The 27,968-nt window shown below is 42.0% G+C and overlaps 1 long non-coding RNA gene across 1 annotated transcript; it reads right to left on the bottom strand.

The window, feature by feature from the left end:
- Positions 1–25,993, bottom strand: LOC138924554 (uncharacterized). The gene is made up of 4 exons (XR_011439489.1): positions 25,859–25,993; positions 21,324–21,489; positions 3,090–3,177; positions 1–1,528 (listed from the first exon to the last, which is right to left on the bottom strand). It is a non-coding gene; the product is annotated as an uncharacterized lncRNA (long non-coding RNA).
- Positions 25,994–27,968: the final 1,975 nt, after the last annotated feature.

Below are 27,968 nucleotides of genomic sequence, written 5' to 3'. Positions count from 1 at the left end.
TGAATAAACATTCATCTTTATTTTCTTCCAGTTTTTAACATTTTATTTCTTATTCTAGCTAGAATTTATTTTGATTTTGATATGTGGTGTAAGGTGCGAAGGCGTTGTATTTGAGATAATTAACGCTAGTGCTACAACTGTCAAACCCTGAAATCTCAATTCCTTAACATAAAAAGCCTTAATTCTTACTGATGTCAAGCCCCGTGATGCTCAGGGTGGCACTCCTGAGTGGTGCACCTCCACCTGGTGACTCAGGGGTCCAGGCTGCTTCTTCCTGCAATCCTCCATCTCAAAGTCGTTTGCTTTTGGTTGAGGGATGCCATAGAATATTTGGTAAGCACTAACTGCTTCTTCTTGAAGACCTAATTCAATTTTTCAAATAATTAACCAATTACATTGTGCCATTTACTGATTATACATGAAGTTGTTATGTGTGTACTATGGTCTGGACTGCTTGTTTTGTCCTATTAGGCACAGTATTGGATTTTTTTTCAAACTACCTTCACAATATGTTTTAGCATCCTCCAAGGTGAGCTCCTCCCTTGTTATTGTTCTTTTTCAAAGTTTTCTTGGCTATTATATGATAGATCTTATTACATATTACATACAATCTATTAGCTCTATAAGCACTTCAGGGACCATAACCACCCCCAGGTCTTCAATCAACAGTTCAGGAGGAGGATGTCTGCTAGGGACTGAATGTTTGTGTCTCCCCCAAATTCACATGTTGAATCCCTAATGTGATGGTATTTGGAGGTGGGGCCTTTGGGAGGTAATTAGGTCCTGAAGTTGGAGGCCATGATGGGATTAGTGTCCTTAAAAGAAGAGACAGAAAGCTAGCCCTCTCTCTCCCCACCGTGTAAGGATACTGGGAGAAGGTGGCTGCCTACAAGTCAACAAGTGGGCCCTCCCCAGGCGCCAGATCTGCCAGTTCCTTGAGCCTGGACTTCCCAGCCTCCAGAACTGTGAGAAATAAATGTTTGTGGTTTAAGCCACCCAGTCTACGGCATTTCTGTTATAGCAGCCCAAATTGACTGAGACTATGTCTATTCCACATCACCATCTCTTACCCCTTTCCCAAACTCTGGGCGCACATTTCCAGGTGCCTGATATACAGCTAGAAATACATGGAAATTTGGCTAGCACCTCTGGCGGGAGCTACATCTTGCAGCAGCCAATGGTGAATATTTTTTTGAAGTCAGAGGTAGAGATAAGTTTGGAAAAGGAAAAGAGATGATGCTTCAAAATATTCCCCCATCTCCATTCAAAACCTGGAGAACTAACAAGTAAGGAGTGATAATTCTGGGGTCTATTTACTCAGGAGGGCCTACTCCATCTTGGGAAACCTTAAGAAAGTCATTTCAGCCCCCCATGAGTCTACACTCTCTCCCTTGGCTGGGGTTGAGGGGGCAGGAGGAGAGAGACTGCAGCAAAGGTCCTGTGGTACCAGCTCGGATGAATAGTTCAGAGGTTGGCACCAGCTGTCAGCAAGAGGGCCTTCCAGAAGACTTGGGTGTTCCTGCACAATCTGCAATGAAGGACAGATGTCACTAAAACACTAATAATAGTAATTGTTTTGAGGATCTGGTATGGGCTGGGAATTTTTGAACAATTAACTCCTCTAACCTCCCCACAACCTGACAAGCTAACCAGTGTTACTCAGGTATACAAATGAGGAAACTCAGGTTCAGAAGGGTCAAATAACGTACCCAAGGCCACAAAGCTAATGAGGAGTAGAGCCAGGATTTACACCTAGGTCAGTTGACTCCAAAGTCTGTGCCCCATTTTTCAAAATTGTAGGGAGACCCAGAATGTTCAAAAGCTTGTGAATAGAGTTAAGAATTGTCTTGAAAATTCATTGTATTTGTGAGGGAGGGGTGATGGCCCATTTTAAAGGTGTGGCGGATGGAGAACTTAATTTAATTTAATTCTTCATGCTGAAGAAGAATGACGTGTGTGGTCATTGGGAACCAATTGGCTAGAATAACTAAAACTGAGTTTCTGGGCATTAAACAACTGCTTATATTTGCTCTTTGCTTTGACAGATAGACCAGCTATTAAGGAAGAGGGCCTGGTAATATACAACACAGAGGAACTGGTTAAGAAATCTCAATGAGCCTTGAGCTGGACTTGGGCTAAGAGAGAGCTGGAGTGTGGACCAGAGTAGAGAACAGCTAGCCTTCTAGATGACTAAAGGCCAAATAAGTAGCAAAAATGTTTTATCTGTGTCAAAAGAAAACATCAGCGTTCTGTGGAGACCCCTCTTTCATGACATTCAACTTCTGAGTATTAAGCCTTTAAATACAGAAAAGCAATCGTCCCAATTGGCCCTCAATGGTCATGTAACTGGATTACCATACTCTTTTAGCCCAAAGACTCTCATTCCACGATGGGTTATTCTGAACAGTTTGGATTAGGAAGCAGAAAGAATCCTTATTCATGGAGCATATTGCAAGAGAAATGCTTGGGAGACAGAGTGGAATGGGTTTAGCCTGGCCACAATGTCTCTGGTGACTTTTGCCACATAGTTAAGGAGAGTCTCAGACAAAGGGAAACCGTAGCATGTTTGGGATTTGCTGAGCTCAAGACTATTTCCACAGGGTTTAGGACACAAGAAATAATTATGCATTTTGCTTAGTGTGCCTGTTCCTTTAATGATTACATCCATGTGTATTTTAGGAGAACTTCAGTCTTCTGTTTCTTATTCATTTACACTTTACACTTCAAAAGATTGTTTTGTAAGAGCTGCTCAATGCACAAGAAGTCTCATGAGTTTTTCTTCTAAATGAGCCAGCAACTTTCCAAGAATCAGGAAGCTGCAAGTTGCCAAGAATAAATAAATGAAGTCCAGAAGGTTCAAGTTTGGTTTAAAACTCTGTAAGGTTTTAAGTAGGTTCTATATCTGGCTTAACTCCATGTCCTCATCTAAGACATAAACCACAGGAGGGAATACTATTCCTGGCATGCAACTTTTTTCCAAGCATTGAATTTAATGATCATTTCCAATAATGATTAATTAGAAAATCTTAGCAAAATAGTCATAATGCAATGACGTAAGGTGGAATGGGGTATGGCAGAACAGCTCTTACCTGAACGTCAGGCAGCCTCAGGCTTGGTTCTGCTACAAAATTTGCTGGACAAAGTAAATCTTGTCTATCCGTGCCTCAGTTTCCTCATCTATTAAATGAAGAAACAAGATTCTGTGATGAAAATTCAAAATGACCTCTTGTCTAATCCGGGGAAGCAAGTAGTCTGCTGTTTCAGTATTGGTGATCAAGATTGGAATTAGTTGATTGTGTTCATGTCCAACTACGAAAGTTTAAAAAAAAAGTGAAAGTAGGCTAGTGACAGACCTGTCAAAAGAAGTATGTGTGGGTAGAGAAAAAGTAAGGGAGGATGTCTCAGTCAGTTAGGCTTGCTATAACAAGATGCCACTGACTGAATGGCTTAAACAACAAACAGTTATTTCTCACAGTTCTGGAGGCTGGAAGTCCAAGATCCAGGTGCCAGCACCGTTGGGTGATGGTGAGGGTCTGCCTCCTGGCTTGCAGACAGCTGTTTTCTCGCTGTATCCTCACCTTGCGGAGAGCTCTGGTCTCTTCACTCCCTTATAAGGGCACTAATGCCATCACGGGGCTCTACCCCCATAGCCTCATCCAAACCCAATTACCTCCCAAAGGGTCCATCTCCAAACAACACCACACTGGGGATTAGGTCCTCAACATATGAATTTGCGGGGTGGGGTCACAAACATTCAGTTCATAGCTGAGGGTGTAACAGATGTTGTTGGTGTCTCACTCAGATCCCCTGTACCAGGCTGGTGCATCCATACCCTGGGTGCTGTTGTTGTTGGCTGCGAATAGCTCACACCTATACTCTTGCCTGGAGGCATGCCCTTGGCTGATGGAACAGGAGGTGGGGGAGGTTACAAGTCCCACCCTTTAGGAGGCATCTTGGCCAATGGCTGACTGATGGGGGAGTCTAACAGCCCAGCCCCTTGCATCTGGGCACTTGATTCCCCATGGCTCCCCAGGGATCAGGTTTTGGCTAGATTTCCCCTGTCATCCTGGCTGAGCTTCTTCCCTTGCGCTCTCCTGTTTCTCACACTCTATGGGTTGGTTTCTCTTGAAGGCACTCCCTCAATATATCACTCGCCCAAGAATCCCCATCTCAGGCTCTGCTTCTGGGGACCTGACCTAAATGGAGGGGAAGAAGAAAAATGAGCTGTGTGAGTGACCCATTAGTGTTAGAAGGACCATGCCAGGCTCGCATGTTCTAGGCCTAGCACAAACTAGGTCATGATGGAGAAATCAGGGGTGCAGGGCACAAGAGAGCTCTGGAAAACAGAGCTCTATGATCTGGGTAGGAGTTTTATTCAATCAGCCAGCAGCCAGCTATAGAGAATTATGACTATGATGGCTCTGGACCGGCAAGCAGCTTCGATCGGGTCAATACAGTTCACGCTGTAACTTGACCAAGCTAGGCCTTGCATATGCTGAGGCCTCAGCAGCAGGCTGAGACAGGGAGGGGATGGGCATTGTAGCAGGGGCTGGGCAGCATCTGTTCTGCCCAGGAGACGTATGAATACAGGACTAGGGGATTTGGGAAGGAGGAAAGATCACATTCATCGTGAAGATCAGAGAAGACTTTCTGAAGGAGATGGCATTTATTCTGGACCCTGATGGATGTGTCTGATTTTAAATCATGGAGACAAGTGGGCAGGGAGAGCTTTCTAGATGGAAAAGAGAGTCTTATCTAGATAAACATGCTCTGTTTTATGGTTTTTTACCCATGAAACTATAGCAAAGTAAACTTTCAACCCTGGGCATGATTCACAGGTTTGAGACTCCATATGGGGACTTGAAACTAAGATCCCGGGGGATTTAGAGCCCCAGGATCTGTTTCCTCCTGGTGGAAGCTCTACATCCCTTGCGAGTGCTCTCAAATACTTTCAAGGATGGACTCCCTTTTCTATAGTCCCATGCGATGGCATATATGACAGTAGGGGACTCATTCAGGGAGGGCTATGGGCGTCAGCCTCCATGGGGACACCAGGGCAATGCTAAGTAAAGGGGAGAGATTGTGAAAGCTCCCCAAAGATAAGGACCCAGGCTGAGCAAGGGCAGAAGAGAATACAATGTGCCTGAAAGTCAGAGAATTCTCAGGGGAGACAAGAAAGCTAAGACGAGACGGCAGCTGGCGGTAGGCATCAGCAGATGGTCTGCCTCGCTGCCGGAGATGGAACAGCAATCGTAGACAAAGACGCCATCCTGGAGAGGGGAGGACAGCCACACTGGCCCTTCTGCAGGAGTCCTTGGCCAAGCTGGGAAGAGAAGCCACTCGCCTTCTGCCAGGAAGTGGGATAAAGGAGGGAGAGCGGCGGTCTCTGGCTTTCATCTCTAGGAGAGTCAGGACACAGGAACTGATGGATGGATAGAGAGTGTTAAGAATTGTAATTGCCTAACTTCAAGGTCAGGAAAGGTGCCTGTTGCGCTAGAAACCCTCAGTGTGTCTCACAGAAGAGGTGGGAGTGGAAACGAATAACCAGGGGCCAGTCGGAGCCACCAAGGAGAGGAGACTGGAGGAAGACTCAGGCAAACAGGCTGATGTTACAAAATTTTCATGTAGCAAATCCTTTTCTTTGTGATTTCTCTTAGTGTGACACCCCCTTCAAGAGGTTTGATTTCACGTTCTCTTATTTTTCTACAATTTGAAAAATTAACTCTTTAAAATCCCTGGAATTGATTTGGTGCATAGAGTGAGGTCATTTAAAAAATAATCTCTCTCATTGACAAAAAGAGAAAATTGATGTTTTATCACCATAGCAGTAATTAGAAAAATATGGAAGTGTTGACAGAAGAAAAAAATATCGTGTTCTCAGCGCCGAGAAATCATCATGCTTGGTACATTCCCTCTCACTCTTTCGTCATCACAGTTTTACATGATTGTGATCGTATCACACATGCAAAGTTACATAGGCTGATTTTTTAAATTGCATCTATTTTGATAATAAATGTAATATACTCATTAGAGAAAGCTTGGAAAATACATAAATTTATGAAGCAGAAAATGAAATTCAGCTTTATATATTTTTTATAGTAATAATATAATTTTTGTAACTATACTTTTGTGTTTTTTAAATCACAGAGACTATACAATGTATGTTGAACTTCAAGCATTGTGAACGTATATTGACAGGCTCTAGACGGGAGATGATACAAGGGGGCATGGAAACATATCTACAGATCTCTAATCTCGATCTTATCAGGATCTGTGGAACCTGGGGCTTATTAGTATTTCCCAACTAACATATTCAATTCTCAGTTTGCTCAACGTCATTTTTTTCAACTGCATTAGTAATATTTTATTTCTCTAAGGTGGATACGTAGTATTTATATTTTTTTTAGTTAAAAATTTGGGAGGAGCATCAAAATGTGTTTAGTTTCTTTTTAACTTTTTATCTCGCAATAATTTCAAATTTCTAAAAATAGAATAAGGAGCGTCCATATGCCCAGATTTGCTCATTGTTAACATTTTAAACCCATTTGCTTTATCATGTTCTATCTCTCTTTGTGCATAATTTTTTTCTGAACCTTTTGATGGTAAGCTATATACATCATGGTTCTTTACTCCTAAATACTTTGGTACTTCCTAAGAATAGACTCTTATATAACTACAGTCCAGTTTTCAACTTCATACATTTACAATTTACACTGATACAACAATTTTGTCTAATCTACTGTCCGTGTTCTAATTTTGTCAGTTATCTAATAATGTCCTTTACGTCATTTTCCCTCCAGCAGAGACCCCAGCCTAGGGTTGGGTGTAGCAATTAGTAGTCATCTCTCTTTAGCCTCTTTTAATCTAGAACATTTCCACAGCCATTCTTTGATTTTTATGACATTGACATTTTTTGAGAACATAGTCCCTCCCACCTGTCTTTTTAACTAGAATGTTCCTCATTTATGCAAATGTTTACTTTGATTAAATTGTTGCTATGCCTTCATGACCAGAATGCTATATTGGAGATGTGTCTTTCCAGGGCCTCACATTTGGAAGTGCATACTGCTCACCTGTCCCTCTTTGCTACTGTTAATTTTAGTCTCTATCAAGGTGTTGCCCTATTTCTCCCATAACAGAATTAGTTCCTTTTTTTCTCCCTCTCCCTTGCAACTAATAAGCAGCCTATAGATGGACACTTTAAGACCATATGAATATTCTGCTTCTCATCAAAATTTCCCTTAGAGTTAGTATCTACTGATGATCCTTTCCTGATCCAATCTTTATAATGATAATCACAAAATGATGTTTTTCTAACTCAGGAACTCCCTCCACATTCACCAGTTGGCCCTTTGCATTCTTCAAGAGACCTTTCTTCCCCCCGTTTGTATGTTTGTTTACTATTTGTTATTAATCGATTTTCAGTATAGGCTCACAAATTCGTATTTTTTCCGTTGTTACAACAAATAACTGCAATTAAGCATTTTGAATTAATGGATTATAATTCATTACTACAATTAAGTATTTTGGTGTTCAGATTGTCCCAGATGTGGCCAGGGGGGCCCCTTCAATCTGGCTTCTGTGTCCTTGTGACATGCCCCAGCATTCTTTAAGCACGTCCTTGTTTTCTGGCACAACAAGCTATTCTCGGCTCATCTCGTCCCCACCCTGTCCTAGCCCTGGAATCAGCCATTTCTCCAAGGAGCTAGGTGCTGTGTGCTTAGTTTGAAGTGCTCCGCAAGGCTTAATAGAGAAATTGCAAACTCATCATCACTTCCCTTAATTTCCTACTTCCCAGAGGCAACTACTTTCAACTCTTTAACTGATTCTATTTACCCCTGAATTACTAAATAGCATGTTCTGCTACTTCTAGATTTTTCACAGGCATACATATTTCCCATCTCCTTGTGCTCTCAGTTCACTTATATCATAAATTTGGTTACATCAATATTCAATGTTTCCATTATTATGACGATGTAAATACTATTCATAGCTGAACTAAGAGTGTCCTACAACTAAGATCACTTTTTCTTTTCTGCATAAGGTTTTATTTGCCCTGGAATTGACTGTCCTAATTTTTCCATTTGCTTAGATTTTTGTATATTATTTTTGTTAATTTGACCCCAAATCCTCTGTCAGTTCTCTAAATCTGCTCATAATATCTCCAGATGCATCAGATGTACATCCAATTTCATTTTCTGGAAATTTCTGCCCCTGTAGCCTTCTGACCTGCTCCAGTTTGTGCTGGTGATGATACAAATGTGATCTTGGTTTCCCCTCACTATGGTCTTGGGGAGTTCCTTCATCTCTCTCTTGGATCTCCTAATCCCTGATTCCCACCTTTTTCTACATTTAGTCTTTTGTTTTTATAAATCACAACCTCTAGGACTAGTTTCCTAAAACAAACATGGGAAATACATGTTTTGAGACCTTGCACTTATGAGAATATCCTTATTATACCCTCCCCATTAATTGACATTTGACTTGATTTAGAATTCCGGGTCAGATAGAATTTTCCCTCAGAGTTTGAAGGAGTTATTCCATCTTCTAGCTTCTAATGTTGCAATCAAGAAGCCTAAAGCAATTCTGATTCTTAATTCTTTGTATAAAAACTTTTTCCCCCTTTCTGGAAACATCTCCTTTTTGTTTTTAGTTTCTGAAAGTTCATCCTGATGTGTCTTCATGTGAGTTCATTTTCATCCACCAGGCACTCAATGGGCTTTTTTGATCTGGCAACACCTATCCTCCACTTCTGGAAAATTTTCTTGAATTTTTTCTTTGATGATTTCCTCCTCTCTGTTTTCTTTCTACTCTCTTTATGGAACTCCTAGAATTCACATCTTGGACTTCCTAAATTGAGGCTTAATTTTCTTTTCTATTTTCCATCTCTTTAGGGGTTTTCTTCCCCTCCCACTTTCTGGAAGATTTTCTTAGAATCTTCCAACATTTCTATTTAGTTAAAAAATTTTGCTATTGCCCTTCTAATTTACAAAGGCTTTCTTTTTGTTCTCTGAATATTCTTTTACTATAGCAACCTTTCTCGTTTTGTAGTTGTCAGTTTTTAAAGAAAAATATCTCTGAGGACATTAATGGTAAGTTTTCACTTTTTAATCTGTTTTTGTCCGTACACAGTCTGTTTTCTTCAGCTTATCTCTTCTGCTTGTTTCCCTTGGCCGCTGTCTCCCATATTAAATGCTTTTCTCAAATGTTCAGTGATCCTTGGCTATCTGCTGAGTTTTTTAAAAAACAAAGTTTACTGTGATATATTTTAAAATCTCATTCCATTGGTATAATTTACATACAATAAATACACCAGTTTTAACATGTATTTGCAGTCATTTACCTGTATATACCCATGTAACCATCACCACAATGAAGATCTAGAACCTTTCCATCACTCCTGGGACCCCTGTACAGTCACCCTTCCCCCGACCCCAGCCCCAGGCAACCACTGATCTGCTTTATGCCACGATAGATTAGTTTTGCTTGCTCTAGAATTCCATATAAATGGCGTCATGTGTGATGTTTTTGGGATTCATCAATGATGCATGAATCTGTAGCTTAGTTTCCTTTTTATTGCTGAATAGTTTTCCATTACATGAATACACCACAATGTGTTTATCCATTCTTTTAGTGATGGGCATTTAGTGTGTTTCCAGTTTGGAGCTATTAAGCATAAAGCTGTTCTGAGCGTATGGACAAATGTTTTCGTTTCTCTTGGGTAAATATGAAGTTGTAGAATTGCTTGGTTTTATGGTGATGGTATTCTTAACTTTATAAAAAACTGTCAGACTATTTTCCAAAGTGGTTGCCATCAGCAATGTATGAGAGTTCTGATTGCTCTGCATCTTCACCAACACTGGCTATTAACAGTCTTTAATTTTAGTCATTCTAGTGGGTGCAGAGTGCTACCTCATGATGGTTTTGATTTGCATTTCCTTGGTAATTAATGATGTTGTCTTCATGTGTTGTCTGCTCAAAGAGTAGGGCACGAAAAAGATGATTGGACATTCAGGCCAGGGAGAAAGTCTTGTCAAATGAGGCTTCACTGTACAGTGATTCTCCTGGGCCATTTTACAGAACATCCTGTTACCAGTTTCTATGTTTCTTTTCTCTTAGACTGGTTAGATTCCCCACAGAAGTTTCTCCCAGTTGCTTGCCAGAAGCATGTATGGTTTCTAGGATTCTGAAATCCAAGTCTAAGAAAAGAGCTGGATGTTTCACCTTCCAGTATGTAACCCCTGCCTTCATTCGTGCCTGCTGTTTCTTAGTCCAGAGAACCTGTTTTGCATTCTCCAGAGACTAAACCTGTAGTTTTCTGCAGAGTGAGGGAGGGGCTGTTCCCTAGCTGAACTGAGTGGATGATGGCATCGGGGGTCTAACTTCTTCCTTAGCTGATTTGTACTCACTTTCCTCTTTTCAGATCAACCTTTACTCCTACTTTCAGAGGCACCTGGGGCTGCCAATTTCTGAATCTTTTGGGCATTGCACATTGTAATTGATTAGCTCCTCAGCTACTCAAGTTCCTTGATTATGAAAATGATTACTATGTCACCTTATGCAGCTCTACTTTTGTAAAGGGAAAGATAAAAACGCATGCTTAGTGATCTTCCCAGCATAGGAGACCAAGAGCATAAGGATGTGACCCCTGTTAGTAAGTGCTGGGCCACAACAGAGCTGCGATTGTTCAGGTCATCAAATGGGGCAAGCTGTAGAGAAATGGCAAAATGAGAGTTCAGACACAGCCTCAGCTTGAAGAAAACCTACCAAGGAAGCACTTTGGTCTAACTTTGCCCTTGAGCTAGGGAATGTCCCTGAACACTTGCAGTTCAACTGACTTCAGGATCCAAACTAAGTCAAAGAAGACCTGATAATCATTTAATGTCATTACTTCCACATTGTTGGTTTTTTAATCTATTGGACTTAAAAAAAATTTTTAAGCAGTTTTAGGTTTATGGAAAAATTGAGCGGAAAGTACAGGGAGTTCTCCTCAACTCCTAACCCTAATTTCTCCAATTATTGGCATCTTGCATGAGTGTGGTACATTTGTTACAACTGATGAACCAATACTGATACATTATTATTAACTGAAGTCCATAGTTTACAGTGGGGTTTGCTCTTTGTATGGTACGTTCTATACGTTTAGACAAATGTATAATGCTGTGTGTCCACTCTTACAACATCATATGGAATAGTTTCACCACCCTAAACATCCTCTGTGCTCTGCCTATTCATCTCCTTCCCCAAACTCTGGCAAGCACTGATCTTGCTACTGTCTCCATAGTTTTGTTTTTTCCAGAAAGTCATATAGTTGGAATTATACAGTATGTAGCCTTTTCACATCAGCTTCTTTCACTAAGCAATATGCATTTAAGGTTCCTCCATGTCTTTTTGTGGCTTGATAGCTCATTTCTTTTTACCACTGAATAATATTCCATTTGCCTGGATGTACCACAGTTTACTTATTCATTCACCTACTGAAGAACATCTTTGTTGTTTCCGAGTTTTGGTGATTATGAATAAATCTGCTTTAAACATCCATGTGCCGGTTTTTCTTGGGCATTAGTTTTCAACTCATTTGGGTAAATGCCAAGTGCAACTGATAGATCATATGGTAAGAGGATGTTTGGTTTTGCAGGAAACCACCAAACTGTCTTCCAAAGTGGCTGTACCATTTGGCATTCCTAACAGCAATGAATGAGGGTTTCTGCTGCTCCACATCCTTGCCAGAATTTGGTGTTGTCTTCTTGGAGAATTGATCCCTTTATCCTTATGCAATACCCCTCTTTTTCCCTGATAACTTTCCTTTCTCTGAAGTCAGCTTTGTCTGAAATTAAGATAGGTACTCCTACGCTCTTTTGATTAGTGTTAGCATGGTATATTTTCCTCCATCCATTTACTATTAATCTATGTGTCTTTATATTTAAAGTGAGTTTCTTATAGATAACATATAGTTGGGTCCACTCTGATAATCTGTCTTTTAATTGATGCATTTAGACCACTGGGGTTCAATATGATTATTGATATAGTTGGATTAATATCTATCATATTGTTCCTATTTTTGTCTTCCACCCTTTTTCTGCCTTTTGTGGTCTCAACTGAGCATTTTGTATGATTCCATTTTCTCTTCTTTCTTAGCATATTAGTTATACTTCCTTTTTCAGTGGTTTCCCTAGAGTTTGCAATATACATTTCTAAGTCCATTTTCAATAACATTATACCACTTCAAAGGTAGTATGAGTACCTTATAATAACAAAATAATCCTAATTCCTCCCTATCATCCCTTGTATCATTGCCGTCATTCATTTCACTTATATATAAGCATACATAAGCGTATATAGAGATATATATTCAAATACATTTTTGCTATTACTATTTCAAACCTGTGGGGCAGGTGGGTATGGGGGCAGCAGAAACACTTTACATATAGAGGAGAAAAGATAAGAATTACATCTGTCTTCTCCCCAGAAACCATGCAAGTAAGGAGAAAGTGGAGGGAAATATTTAAAATGTCAAGAGAAAAACATCTCCAACCTAGAACTCTGTACCCTATAAAATTATCCTTCAAAAATGAAGGAGAAATAAAGACTTTCTCAGACAAAAGGGAATTTGTTGCCAATAGACCTGCCTTGCAAGAAATGTTAAAAGAGGTTCTTGAGAGTATGAAAATAATATAGGTCAGGAATTCAGATCTTACATAAAGAAAGAGCGTTGAAGGAGAAATAAATGAAGGTAAAATGAAAACTATTATTTTTTCCTCATCTTAGTGGATCCAACAAATAACAATAGTATCCCGTTGAGTGTTCTCTGAGCTTCCTGGATCTGTGGTTTAGTGTTTGATATTAATTTGAAGAAATTCTCAGTCATTATGGTTTCATATATTTCTTCTGTCCTTTTCTCTCTTTCTTCACCTTCTGGTATTCCCATTACACGTATGTTGCACTTTTTGCAGTTGTCCCACAGTCCCTGGATATTGTGTTCTGGTTTTTTAAAATCTTTGTTCTCTTTGCTTTTCAGTTTTGGAAGTTTCTATTGATATATCCTCAAGCTCAGAGATTCTTTCCTCAGTTGTGTCTACCAATAAGCCCATCAAAGGCATTCTTTATTTCTGTTACAGTGTTTTCGATCTCTAGCATTTTTGTTGTTGTTGCTCTTTCTTAGGATTTCCATCTCTCTGCTTATATTGCCCATCTATTCTTGTATGCTGTCTGCTTTACCTATCAGAGCCCTTAGCATGTTAATCATAGTCATTTAGCGTTCCCATTCCCAGATTGATAATTCCAACATCCCTGCCATGTCTGGTTTGGACACTTGCTCTGTCTGTTGAAATTGTATTTTTTGCCTTTTATTATGCCTTGTAATTATTTTCCTGGTAGCCAGACATGATGTACTGGGGAGAAGGCACTGCTATACTAGGCGTTTGGTAATGTATTGGTGAGCTGTAGGGGGAGGGGAAGCATTCTGCAGTCCTATGATTAGGTCTCAGTCTTTTAGAGAGCCTATGCCTCTGGACTGTACGCTTCACAAGTGTTTCTCAGTTTTTCCCCCTCCTAGGTGAGAGAAGACGGCTAGAGTGGGCTAGATTTATTTCCTTACTGCCAGGTGGAAGGCTAGAGCTGACTAGAGTTGGGTGCTTCCCTTTCCTTGGTCGGTTAGGCTCTGATAATACTCCAGTTTTATAGAAAGCATGTGTTTTTGCATCCTGTTAAGGATGACAAATTATTTTCTAATTTTTTTCTGATTCCTGTAGTAAATAATATTCTGCTGATTTTATGTTTTAATAGGTTCTACATAGGCCCCTATTCTACAACCCATTTGATTTCAGTCAGCAGGTGGACGTTCACAGCTCACCCCACGTCTAGCTGAATCTCATAAGATGCAGCCCCTGGATCTTCTATAATGGAGTGCATGAAAACTCCAATTCCCAAAAGGCATTGTTACCAAGACTCCTCCTATCTCCAACTCTGCCTGCAGTGTTCTGTGGGAGTAATATCTTGCAAGATGAAAAGTGCCATCATCAGCATCCTTCCTCCCCTACCTCCTGCTCTGAAGTTTTCTGGAAATTGGAATGGCAAAAGGAATGGAAACCATCAATGGCTGGCTATCATGCCCACTGAACACGTTTCTCCTTTGTTTACTATATTTAAATATAAGAGGATATTTTTAAAATATCTTTCATGATACGCTTTATTTGTTTATTTAAAAAGTACTTACTGATCACTTCCTATGTGTAAGATCCTGTTCTAGGCAATGAAAATACACCAGTGAGCAAGACAGACGTGGCCCTGCCCTCAGAGAGGTCACATCTTGGGGTGGGTGACTATTAAACAACTGACTACATAATTAATCATTGTAATTACAGTTGTGATTGGAGTTTCAGAGAACACGTTCAGCCCAAGGGGCAAGGGACAGGGGCAACGGTGTTGATGGTGGTGCCAGGATAGCCTTCCTGGAAGAACTGGTATTTGAATTGAGCTCTGAAAGATCAGAATGAAAAATCTAGAAGAGAAGGAGAGTATAGATATTCTAGGCATAGAGAAGAGCACATACCAAGTTCCTGGAATAAGAGGGAGCCTGGTGGGTTTGAGAGCACTATAGAAAGTGGATGTGGCTGGAGTATGGAGGGGAGAAACAAGAAGACGTGAAGTCATGTTCATTGTTGCTTGGGCAGAGTAGGGGTGCTATAAGCATTTTTGCTTCATGGATGAAAGAAAAAAGTTGTAGTTGGTCTATAGGGAAGTGTCTCATGGAGGGTGCGGGGGCTGCCCTCAGCTCTTTCTTGTCCTCACACGTTTACCAGTGACTAGAGTGAGAATGCAGAAGCCATGCTCAATTGGCCAGGAGACACGGAAATGTGTCAAAGTGAGAGAATGGCTAAACAAGGGACATGCAATGTGTGACTGAGGCCAAAAGGAAAGAGAGACCACATTGATGTGAAGAGGCCTGGGAAGCTTTTGAGGCACGTCTTAAGGAGTCGGGGGAGAAGGTACCCCAGCAAGAAGCAAGGCAGCAAGCAAGGTCTCAGAGAACTGAACAAGGTGCAGAAAAGCTCCACAAAAAGGGGCGTGGGTGTGGAGGTCCCACTGGGCTGCAGGACCAGGCTGGGCGGCGTAGGGTGGCTAGCTAACGGAGTAGACAAGGCAGCATCTCAGCTGGTGGAATATGTCCCCAGACTAAATGTGCCCCTTTCTTGGAGCCCATCAGGATGAAGCGTGGGTCAGTCTTCTCCATACAGAATCCTGAGGTCCACTGCTTTTCATATTCAAGCATTGGGTAAAAGGCACCTGCTTATGGCTTTGGTTTCTGGGAGGTGAAGAAAAATGGTCAAAGCTGGGAAAGCCCTAAATCTTCAAATGCAGACTTCACCTCCCACTGCTTCCCAGTGAACTTGACCCCCATCTCATCACTCAGATTTCATCAGATCTGAGACCTAGTAAAAACTCTTCTCTCAAAGTCCTACAGAATCAGAAGAAGGGAAGAGAGAAGCCCTTACAACCGTGACTGCAAGCCACTAGTTTTGATAAACATTGTGTCTGTGGAGCCAGGGTCATTCATTCAACAAACATTTCCTGTGCCTCGTCTGTGTCATGCACACCGGCTAGCATCAGGCAGTTCAGCTATCTCTTTTAATGCTGAGAAATGCCCTAAACAGCACCATTTGGGACAAGAGATATCCCAGAGAGCAGTCTCTGAGGAAGTGGCTTGGCTTCTCTGAGCACCCAGAAGTCTTTGGCATTTACTCCTAGTGGAAGAGGACGGCCGGGAGGGGGAAGTGAGCCTTCCTCAGGAACCAAGAAGCCACGAGGCCACAGCTCCCACGAACAGCAGAATTGCACAAGCTCAAATGAATTAGGAGTGTAAATTGAGTAGTTCGAGTTGGCTTGCACAGTACAATAAAGATCTGCAAACACTCAGCTCCGTATTGAACCCGAGGCAGGGTGATTAATTCATTATTCACTCCCAGCCTGGAAGGGAAAGCTTGTGTACCCGGGGGCCAGCATGGATGAGCATGGTCATAAATCACGCCGTTTACAAACCCAGCAATGAGAAAATCAGCTGGCTGGAGGGGGATGCTCTGCAGGCAGCAAAAGCGGCCAGAGAACCAGCCTGTCAAGTCTGGTCAGTCTGCTCTCTGGAGACACACCAGTTGGCCAGTCATTCAGCCTTCCAGCCAAGGCAGTGAGCCTCTCGGCCACCCGGCTTGGCGCTTCCTGGCCAGACCACAAGGAAACAAACTCCACTCCACACAGGAGGAGTGCTTTGGTGACCTGAGGTGGCCTCTCCCAAAAGTGAACACAATCCTAGGAATAGCATTAGGATCTGTCCAGAAGGCCTCCATGGTCTAGCTGGGATAAACCACTACACACCCCCTGTCCTGGGCTGTTCTGGGTTCTAGGACCTTCTGGCCCAACCAGACAGCCAGGCTTGTGTCTGCTCAGCGTCCTCCATCCAGGGGCCCTGGATCTCATCCGCTGCTAACCCTGAGTCACAGCCTTTGCCCTCCAATCTCTGCTGCCTTCAGGACAGAGCCCTTTGGGGGACGAGAATTTTGTTTAGAGTTGAAAGTTACCACCCAGCACAGGACATCCCTGTCAGGTGGCTTTTCAGCCCCAATTGGCATATGACGTAGCACTTCAAATATTTGACAATTCTTTCTCTTCCAGGTAAAACACCTTCAGTTTCCTCAACTATTCCTCCTATTTCAAGATTTCCAAACCCCTCCGTGTCCTGACATTTTGTTATTGACTATTTCCCACTTTATATTTCTTCTTCAATCTTCAGTGAAATGGGATGTGGCCCCTCCTACGTGCTCTTATCCTGGAGTAACAATAACATGAAGACTTGCTATGGACCGTGCCTTATACATAGGACCTCATTTAACTCCCACAATGACCTGGTGAAGGAGTTAACTCCAGTTTACTGGTGAGGAAACTGAGGCCCAAAGAGGTAAAACGGCTTGTCAGGATTCAACCCTCGGTTGGTTGGTCTGACTCCAGACAATGGGCTTCTCGCCTTTTTGATATGCGGGCTGCCTCCCGCACGCAGTCCTGAGTAGGTTTGTCAGCTCAAGTGCTGGAGAAACCAGTTTCAGGGCCTGCCAAACCGGGGGCTTTCTTCCTCAGAGCCAAGCTGTGCTTTGAGAGACTGGCCAGAGCCCTTTAATCTCTCCCAAATGCGCCATCAAAAAAATAAAATAAAATAATAAACGTGTTATCCACAGTGCTTTCCACTCTGCGTGAGCTGAGCAACTCTTCTGGAAAAGGGAGAGGAAGTCCTTATTTCTCCACTCTTCTCTCCAGCGCAGATATTACACCCAGGATGCAATCTGTTTACACCTTACTTTTGCCTGTTTTTGGACACAAAGGAGCACAATTCTCCCTAATCCATTCATGGAGCAAAAGAGCAAGCAAACAGGATTCCTTAACAAAAGGGTCTCTCACTACTGGATTAGTAGATAATGTGCATTCTCCTTAGGGCGTCCAGACAGATGTCTTACAAAAAAGAGAACCGTGACTCAGCCTCCCTCACTCAAGAACAATGGGCGTAATCTATTAATACCCTCCCTTCCCCTAAGAAGGAAAAAATGTTACATGGCCAGAACTGGGGGTCGGGGTTCAGCTGAGGATTTTACCACGCGTTGCCCATAGCAACGCTATGCGTGTATTAACAGAGCTTCAAGTGAATATTTACAGAGGAATATTCTGATTTTACTTCCATGTGAGCTGTATTTGATGGTTAAGCAGAGAGGACTGGGGATTGGGCTGCTGCTTTTACAAGGTTCTCTCGTCCTGGGAGAAATTGGGGACCTGAATGGGCAGCCCGGTGAGGCCTACAGAGCCTGCTGCCTGACCACACCAAGCCAGGCAGCAAATCAAGCCACCTGGAGAGACGGAGCAAGGGGTTCAACCACTACATTACTCTGGCAACTTCAAGGAAGTTAGACTTACTCAAAGCCTGCCCAGTGGGCTGGGGTGGCTCCAAGTGAACAGGACAGTGGAAGCAGGACACCACCTGGTACCTGCCAACCATCCAATGGGATCAGCATGGGATGTGGGTGGGGGCGAGCTGTTTATTTTGGGCAAGGACATGGAGATTGAGGAAAATCTGGAGAAAATTGCTTGTGGTTCAATCCCAGATACAAATATCCACAACTCAGAATTCTGCGTGCTAATGCGTGTGTGTTTCAGGTTCACCACCCAGTGTGAATTCACCAATTAGAGGTTATGAAAATTAAGCTGTAATGGAGTTGAATATGCTGAAAAATGTAGCACATTTTTACTATTTAAATGAAGAGAGCTCTCTAAATAGGCACCAACCTGCATATGTGCTGATTTTCCTTCAAAATTCAAATGGTACCAAAAAAAGTATGTAAAAGCGTAACTGCAAACCAGATGTAAAAATATTCAAACTTGGTATGTTTTTGAGTGGAAACTTATAGGAAATATAAAATTTTTTAAGCAATAATTTAGTGAGGGTGTTAATTTACATATAGCAAAATGCACAAATCTTAAGAGTGGAGCTTAATGAATTTTTGTGCATGTGTGACTTTCTGCTTACGTGGCCATTTCCCAGATGAAGACATAGGATATCTCCTTACCCTGGAAAATTCCTTTACGCTCCTTCCTAGTCAATCCCTACTCCCAGAGAAGAGCAGTACCAATTCTTCCACCATATTTTAATTTTTGCCTGTTCTTAAACTTCACATAAATGGAATCATACCTGTGCATTTCCTGGCTTCTTTTGCTCAATGTAATGTTTTTGAGATTAATCCATGTTGTTACATGTATCAGTAGTTAATTCCTTTTTATTGCTGAATAGTAATTCATTGTACGAATATAACCAAATTCGTTTATTCATCTGTTTGTGGACATTTGTGTTATTTCCCATGTTTGGTTTTTAAGAATAAAACTGGAATGAAATTTTTTGTTCATCTTTATTACACAAGTCTTTTTGTGTAAAAATATACTAGTTTCTCTAGGGTATGTACCTAGGAGAAGAACTTTATTACAATCTGCCAAGTAATATACTGTAAGTTTCAAAATAACTTATGTGAAATAAAAGTAGAAGTTCCTTTGCTTGCTAATTCATAAAATATTAAAAATAGGTAAAATAGGAGGAATCATCCAACATTCAAAATGTTTTACAGAGATAGAGTGATTTTATCCTTAAGAACCACAAATGTGCTCTTGAGATAATTTTCAACAGTTGAGATTTTAAGCAAATTGACTTTAGGCAAATTGGTCTTAGGAAAATTAGCCCAAAAGCTCAATATAGAATCTTGTCAAGACAAGTCTCCCCCATTCTGTCCTGGTGGAATTGAATTTGCAAACAGTGCAGACTTGACATTCATCCCTGTGAGATCTCATACTGATGGGAAGTACACATATATTTATGCACATGGATACATGGGATTAAGATGTTGGAACAAGTAGACACTTGGTGGAAGGAGAGAAAGGAATTACCAGCCCTGTTCTCAGAGCTCTGAGGGGACTGACAGCGGGCCATGAGCTGGCAAGATGCTCTGAGAGTTAAAACCTGGCTGAGTCAGGGCAGGGACCTGAGCCAGGGAAGGTACTGATGGAGCTCAAGGGCTGAAGTGGGTTTTGCCTGGCAATGTTGGGAGCCGTTTGTGGGGAGGAGCTGGGGTGTCATTACAACTAATGGGTAGAATAAAGTAGAGGCAGATTCTGAGGACAGCGGCATAGAAAACCATGCAACCAAGAGGGCCCACAGTCTCAGTGGGCTGTGCGAGGTAGCATTTGTTGGAGAGAGTGAGAAGACTGTTTGAACGAGCCGTAAGCAGTCTTTGTCCTGGTTGCAGATATGGCAAACTTCGTTGTCAAAATGTGTCAGCAGATATGACTGCAAATTTTTAAAAATTTATAGTCATTCACTTGTGTTCACTATCTCTTCTGCCTTAGTGTCTTCCACACTTTTGATAAAACTGGCTTCTATGTCATCTTCCAGGTTATCAACAAAAATTATTAACCTGGACAGAACCAGAACAAAGCTCACTGGAATGCCACCAGAGACACCTTCCAGGGTGACAGGGATTCATTAATCAGCACTCCCAGAGGACAATTGTTCAACCAACTATAAATCTACCTCTCAGTCCCCACTGACATGTTTCCGCCTTTGCACAAGAGAATCGTGAGGGATTTAGTAAGAGGTCTCACAGAAATAAGACACTGAGTCTATGACATCCTCCTGATCCGCTAATCTAATAACTCATACAAAAAAGAAATGAGATTAGATTTGCCCTTAGGGAGTCTGCACTAGTTCCTGGAAACATCACTTTCTTTTTAAAGTACTCAGAAACCATCTATTTAATAATCCCATCTAGATTTTTGTTGGCGCTGGTGATACTCGTCAATCAAATTGTAAATTTCATCTATCACCTCATTTTAAAATCAGGACAACATTTTCCATTTTCATCCTTTTGGCTACTCTCTCTGATTTTCTAGGATATCTCAAAGATTTTCCATGTGACTCTTGTGGTCATCCGGGAGGTCATTTGTCTCGACGAGCTGACTTAAACTCATTTAAGCCGGCTAGGCAGTGTTTTGGTATAAGTGAACTTCTGGAGTGGAACCAGAAAGCAGCTTTATTTTTTCATTTGTCCTTTAAAATTAACGCAGTGAGGGATAGCCTTCCACTGTTCGTGGAGGAAAATTCATCAGTCCTGTGATTTTTCCGATCACTGTGATAAATAAAAATTCTATAATCACTTTAAGTCACCAAGTACGGTCTCCATTTAGATATTAGAAATCTACTCCTATATAATGAGTGAAACTGTAAGCTTTATTTTTAAATAAACTTTAGTTAAATCTTCCTCGTAAGCCTGGGCCTGCTACAGGCAGGAGGCTTAGAGCTGGTGAGAGTGTGTGTTGGCTGTCTTCTTTTCTTCCCTTTTCCTCCCAGCCCAGCGTGCACACCTGGGATGCTGACTCCCCTGGGGTGGGTGGCACAGAGAGGGGGCAGGAGGAGGACGGCTCCGCTTCGACTGGTACTTTTGGCTCTTCACTCTCTGGGCCTGGCAAGTGCTTTAAGCTTTCTCATTCTTTAGATTTCTCAGGCAGAAATCAGACCTCAATTTCCTGTGTTCCATCCTCAGCCTCTGCCCCCAAACTGCTCTCGTTTGAAGCCTCTCTCTCTCTGTCTCTCTCTGGATGAAGGGGAAGTACCCCACAGCATGCAAACTGTTCTCTCCAAAGACCTCTTCCTCCCAGATCCTCTCCCATCTCCACCCTCCTGACCCTCAGTGCTCTCATTGTGGTTTTAAGGGGTTCAAGAGGAATTCCAGAAGTTCAAAGACACTTACGCAATATTTGAACAGTGGCCTCCTATGGAATGTAAATTTTCTCTTCACGTTCCAGCCAAAAGGGAGGTAGAGTCCAATTTGTATATTTGGTTAAAGTAGTTTTCCACTATCTGCTCTCCTATCTTGACCTTCAGTTTTCTCCATTCTGGTTTGATGGCATTTCTTCCTGATAGGGAGACAGATGAAAATAGCAGTTAAGAACATCTGCATTCTCTCTGAAACCTCCCCTCGTTGCATGCCATCTTCCTCAAGCACAGGGATTTTCCTCCTTTTTGAAATATGTACTTTTAAAAACCACAACCATCAGGCCATTCAATTAACGTATAATGAATCATATAACGGTACATAAATCTAAATACATTCTTTTTATTACTTCATAATGGGAAAATTCAAATAGTAGTGGGGAGGAGGAAAGCAAGGAAAGAAACATTTATTGAAGACTTATTACGTGCTCATCACTTTATATTCATTGTCTTATTAAATAATCACAATAGCCCACGGGAGGTAAATATTATCATTCCCATTATGTAGGTGAGGAAACTTAGGTATGGAGAAATGAAATAACTTGTCTAAAGTCTGCAGCTAGCTGGGTATGTCCTTTTTCTACTGTATCTCTGAATCCCAAATTACTGTCTCTAGATAAATTGGTGAGCTTGGTAAACTAACAAATAGATTCAATTATGTCTGCAAACAAGCAAACAAAAAAGCTATCTTTCTAGTGGGGGATACACAGAAGAAAATAAAAATCACCAGCTATGAACACCTAAAGCGTTGATATATTTCTTTGTAATAATTTACTGAGGAATGTGCATGCAATAATTTTATAAAGTTAAAATAATACTGTATACACAGTTGTGAATCCAAATTCTTAAACTTACTATACTGTGAACATTTCCCATTGCCAATAAAATTCTTTGAAAATAATTTTTAATGGCCTCATCCTAGGCCAACGTATGGGTACACCATGATTCATTTAGCCTCCTTCTGTTATTATCCAACACTGAGGTCGTCTCTATCTTTTATTATTTTGGGTAGCACCATCATGTACACCACTGTACATAAATCTGTGTTTGAATTTCTGGCAATTATTCAAGGAGGAGTTACTGGATCAAAGGGTATGGCCTTTTTAAAGGCTCTTGATCCAAATTGCCATTTGCTTTCTAGAAAGGTTTATAACAGATGGGTTTATCTTAATGGACAATGTCATCGTCAAACTCCATCAGTCTAAAGACCCATTTCCACACTAGGGCCAGCCAAAAGAACCAGAACATTTATGTAGGCCAGCCAGGTCATCCTTTCCTTTGGACAATGTCAGAGACGTAGAAGAAAAGTGTTTTTTGGCTACAGTAACCCTAATATCCAAACTAGGAGTCCTTTGGGAGGGAGCAGAAGCAGGGAGTACATTTGCAAATCTGCATATTTGGAGTCAGGGTTCTACTGGAAGGCAGTTTGCTCCTCTGACCCAGCCTGCACTTGTTCACTGCCCTGTGACACAGCCCTGCTTAGCCAGGCGGGCCGGAAAGCCACAGAGCAGGGCCGCGTTGTTTGCTCTCAGCCACGTTCCGGTCACACCTTCCTACACATAAATCCAGGGCTCCTCCATGGAGTCAGAGCATCTCCCCGAAATCCCCAGCAACAAGCTGACAAACACGTCTTAAGGCGGGTTTGCTTTGCATTTATTACAGGTTGAATTGTCCTAGTTTTGCTTTCAAGTGATGACCTTTATCCAGAGCTCGTTCCAAATCCTGCCCATTTCCCACCCCAGAACCATACTTTTAAGACAGAAAAGCAACATATAGCAATAAAGATACATTTAAATGACAATATTTAATAAGCTTTTTTTCCCTAAGTCAAAAGCAGCACATGTTTACAGTAGAAAACTGAGAAAAGCCAGGAAAGCAGGAAGGGAAGGCTGCAAAGTGACCCGCGTGGACGGTGGCCCACTCGGCAGATGGGGAGTGTAGAAGTCTCGGCAGACACCTGTGCAGGGTCAGCAGGGGTGATGCGCAGCTCAGCAGATGTCAGTGGACATACAACAAAGACTGAGAACTGGTAAGAGCTCTCCCACTTGATGCTATGTAAGCCCAAGGACTTAGTTCCAAACCCAGTGGAGAGGGGAGGAGGAAATTCCTGAAATGATTGAGATGAAAATCATAAGACCAGTAGAATGGCACTTGATACAGAAATTAAGCTCGTTTGTAAGAAAACAAAGAATATCAGAGTCTAGCTTTGTATTCTCTTTCTAGCTCCATTTGCCTCTGGTCTTCAACTTCAGCTGTATCCCACCACCAGCCTCTTTGCTGGTGCCTCGGCCAGGTTCTATATCCCGACAGGGTTTGAGGGACAGAACTACAATCTTTTGGGATCCGCATGGGAGATAACCCTGCAAATCACCAAGGAAACTGAAGATACTGTGATTGCTCACACTGGGCTTAAATGGAGGTTGTTCCCAAGTGAAGACCGGTGAAAGCTACTCTTACAATAAAGTAACTCTGCCAATGGCCCTCCATCTCCGAGGATTTTCTTCCCTTAATTCTCCTCAATGGAATTGGGGGACTAAATCTCTGAAAGGAGCAAGTGGATATTAAATAAGCCAACGAAACTAAATAAACAGCCCAGCAGGGCCATGATCCTTGCAGGAATGCCCCAGGAGGAAAGGAGTCTGGATTCCCTGAGCCATTATGCTCGCCTGGCTCTTTGTCCCACAAGAGCCCTCAGAGCCACCTGGCACAGTGGCCTTTCTCTTGGGGTCCTTCTTTTTGTACTCCTGCATCCTTGGCAACATGTCATGGAGCCCCAGGGTAGGACAACATCCTGTCAAGACGATGCAGCATCAGAGAGAGTCACTGAGGCAGGCTCTGGAATCCCTGGGGAACTCTCAGAACAGAGCACATGTACCAGGATTGTCATTGCAGTGATGCGCATAGTTACAAAGAACTCGAAACATCCAAAGCGTTGATCCATAGGGAACCACTTAAACAGATTAAGGTACATTCATACAAAGAAGCACTATGCAGTCATTAGAAAATACATAGATGTATGTAAATTAAAAGAGAATATGAATATGTTTACAATATATTTTCAGTGAAAAAAGGTTTAAAATAGTATGTGAGTATGATCTTATTTTTAAATAGAAATATTTATTTGTATATATTACATATAGAAAATCTCTAGTGAGATAGCAATTTCCTTCTATTAAATATTTTTTTACATGTTTAAAATGATGATACACATGTGTTGCTTTAACTTAAAAAAATTATAACCTTTGCTGTTGGAAATGTTGCTAAAGTCTGTTGTGGCAGCCAAGGCAGTGTGCCACTTGGATCCCCCTTCAAGGAAGAACTGGATATTGCCATGAGGAGAGCAGTTAGCTGACAGCCTCTGGCCGCAGTGCCTTGGGGATCCACTGCAGCCTCCATGCCAAGCTCACGCCCTTCCAGGGCAGCCCCTGGCAATGACTGAGCATGGAGGGGGTGCTAATTTCCACCCTTTCTGCCCCATGTGAAAGTGCTCTTGGGCACACGTGGTGCTGGAGCTCCGCATTGGGCTGACAGCTTTCTCAAAGCTGCCCTGTAATCTACGTCTTTTCCCACCCAGTGCTTCCTTTGCCCCTCTCCTTCCACAGGTGTCAGACCTGCATGGCAATCTGAAGTCTTCCCTGCCCCCTCTTACATCCTTTCCCCCTTTGTTCTTTGCAGGTATTACTCCAATAATCTCTTGCACTTCTAACTTTATTGATATCTGCTTCCCAGAGGACCTAACACAATACCTCTGTGTTCCTGAACATATTACAAAAAACTTGGACCGGGTTGTTATATTCTTTACATAGAAATACCCTCTCCCCACCCTCTGCAAGGAATTATTATCCCAGATGGCTCCCAGGTAGCCTCACAAACAAAATGAAATAGCTTTTTCTACCAGGATTTTCCTCTTCTGATTGTTGTTGCCTGAAATTTGCTCCCTTTAAGCCCACTTCTCAACAACCTTGGTGCTGATTCAGAAAGGCCGACAGTGGCCAGGTCAATGTCACTCCTAGAATGAGAAAAGCCAGCTAACGAAAATGAAGCTCTGACAACCATGGATCCTTGCATGCCTCAAGGCAGGACACGAAGCCCCTGTAGGAAAGTGTGGCCAACGCCATCGCTGCTGAGACTTTGCAGCCAGGGTGTGCTCTGAATTTGGCCACCTTCAAGCCTGATCAGCTCTTCCCAGATCGGGTAGCCCCGCTCTTCCCGGCACACAGTGCTCAGGTTCCCTCTGGCACAAAGCATCCCAGTCTCCTGCTGAGCCCACAGCAGACGCATCTCGGGAGGCCACGCAGAGTTGGTAGAAGGTGCCCCCCCCCAGTCATCCGCAGCATTCTGGCCTTAAATAACCTAAGGATCACAGAGTCAGCACAACATGAGAAACTGAGACAGAGCAAAAATGGGAGGGCAATCACAGCACATTTGAGGGAGGCCAGCAAGGGTTAAGAGAGTCGAGAGTCAGAACACAGTTGAATCTGCCAGCAAGCGTGACTGTGAGATGAAGAGTACCTATACCATCCACATTCCCAAGAAGGCGCTGTCCCGCGTAGCACTTTCTGCTGTGCGTGAAGCGTCTGCCTCTCCCGGGTCAGTGCCACGGAGCCTGGCTACAACAGTGCTGTGTTCATGGGACCTGCCCTGTGTATGATTTGGGGGTGTGGCCCTGGGTGGACCGCCTTTAGGCTGTTTCTCCAACCCACGCAGAGAATCTGTGAACTACTTTGTATTTTTTTAAGAGACTTCCTTTCTGCTTAAATCAGCCAGAATTGGTTTCTGCTGCTTGCTAAGAACCCTGGATGATATGCATGTGTAATACATAGTATTTTTGTATATGTTAAATTAGCATGGAGAAAACCACATTAACGATGAAGTTTTACAACTAGGTTGTTACACAAGTTTCCTGGGATAGGGGTGAGGTGAAGATGGGGAGGAGAGGAAAAGGAAGGAGACAAGTAAAAATAGAACAAGGAAAAAAAGTAAGACTGCACAAAGGAAAAGCTCAGAATGTATTATGATCTTATGTATGCATCCACATATTCAGTGTATTCACAGACCAGCCCTACCTCAGATCCACTGAAAAAGAAATTTCCCAGAATTACCCCAAGTCTTGAGTATTTTTCAGAGTTTCTCAGGAGATGCTGATAAGGAGACAGTGGGTAAGTGTTCATTAACCAAATTGATCCTGGACCACCTGCATTAGAATCAGCCAGAAGTTTGTTAAAAAATTCATGTTCCTGGACTCCACTGCAGACCTCCTGAATTGGAATCTGGACTTGAGGATATTTTCTGCCCAGAGTGAGGGAGCTCAGCATCCTGTGGCCACGGGACCAAATTCCTGGGGTCTAGAGCAACCACAGGGCTCCTTGGTGCTCTGCCAGGTCTGCTGCAGTGGGCCCCATCTTTTCAAAGATCTGCTTTTAAAATCTTGAATGACTGTTTCACCCAGCAGTCCTGCTTCTTGGAACTTATCCTAAGGAAATAACCACAGAATGTGAAAGGATGTATGAGGAAGAATGTTCATCACAACCCTTGTTTATATTAATGAGAGTTTGGAAACAACCCAAATATCAGTCAATAGGGGAGTAATTAAAACAATTATAACGCATCCATACAATGGAAGGCCATGTAACATTAAAATTGTGTGGTAGATCTCTATGTACAGAAATGGAAATGCATCCACAATATATTGTGTTAAGTGTGGAAAAAAATCAGATGGCAAAAGAGCAGGGATATCTCACACACAACAGATGGCATTCACATGTACGGCATAGCTGTATGTCATGCATAATCTTGGGGACACTTTATTTTTCACCCAAGAAAACAGATCTGAATGCTATTATGGAGAACCTTCAATCCACTCTATTTTATTTTTTGTACATACATACACACATTTACTTTTTATTATGAAAAAATCAAACAAATAAAAATGAGTGGGAGTACATCAAACTAAAAATTTCTGCACAGCAAAGGAAATCATCAGCAAAATGAAAAGGCAATCTACAGAATGAGAGGAAATATTTGCATATCATATATCTGTTAAGAGATTAATATCCAAATATATAAAGAACTCATACAACTCAATAGTGCAAAACAAACAACCCGAATAAAAAACGGGCAGAGGAATTGAACAGACATTTTTCCAAAGAAGACATTCAGGTGGCCAACAGGTACATGAAAAGATGGTCAACATCACTCATCATCAGGGAAACGCAAATCAAAACCAGAATGAGAAATCACCTCACAGCTGCTGACATTGTTGATATGTTGGCCTCAAAAGTTTTGTCATATTGTTTCATATTTTAAGTACGTCTTTTAGAAATGTAATATTTGTATTTATGGCTTATTTTATTTGGTCTCTTTTGTAGTGGGGGGTATATCTTTTGAATTTAGGCAAGTTTCTATTTCTCTTCCGCCAGTTACCTTTATACCGATTCTAAAACTTTATTCTTAGTCTCTTCTTTTTTCAGGCTGTTGTCTCTTGGTTCTCCCTCCCCACAAAGCAATATTGAAATTATCTCGTGACTTCCTCCTTCTCCTCCACATCATCTCCTCAGCATCTAATTTGAAGTGAGACCCTTTTGCTCTCCGTTAAAACCTACAAGGCAATTTGCAAGCTTAT

This window comes from Equus caballus, chromosome 1 (assembly GCF_041296265.1).
Source record: "Equus caballus isolate H_3958 breed thoroughbred chromosome 1, TB-T2T, whole genome shotgun sequence".
NCBI lineage: Eukaryota > Metazoa > Chordata > Mammalia > Perissodactyla > Equidae > Equus > Equus caballus.
Note: the sequence above shows the minus strand (reverse complement) of the source record. Positions and strands in the feature narration are given on the sequence as shown.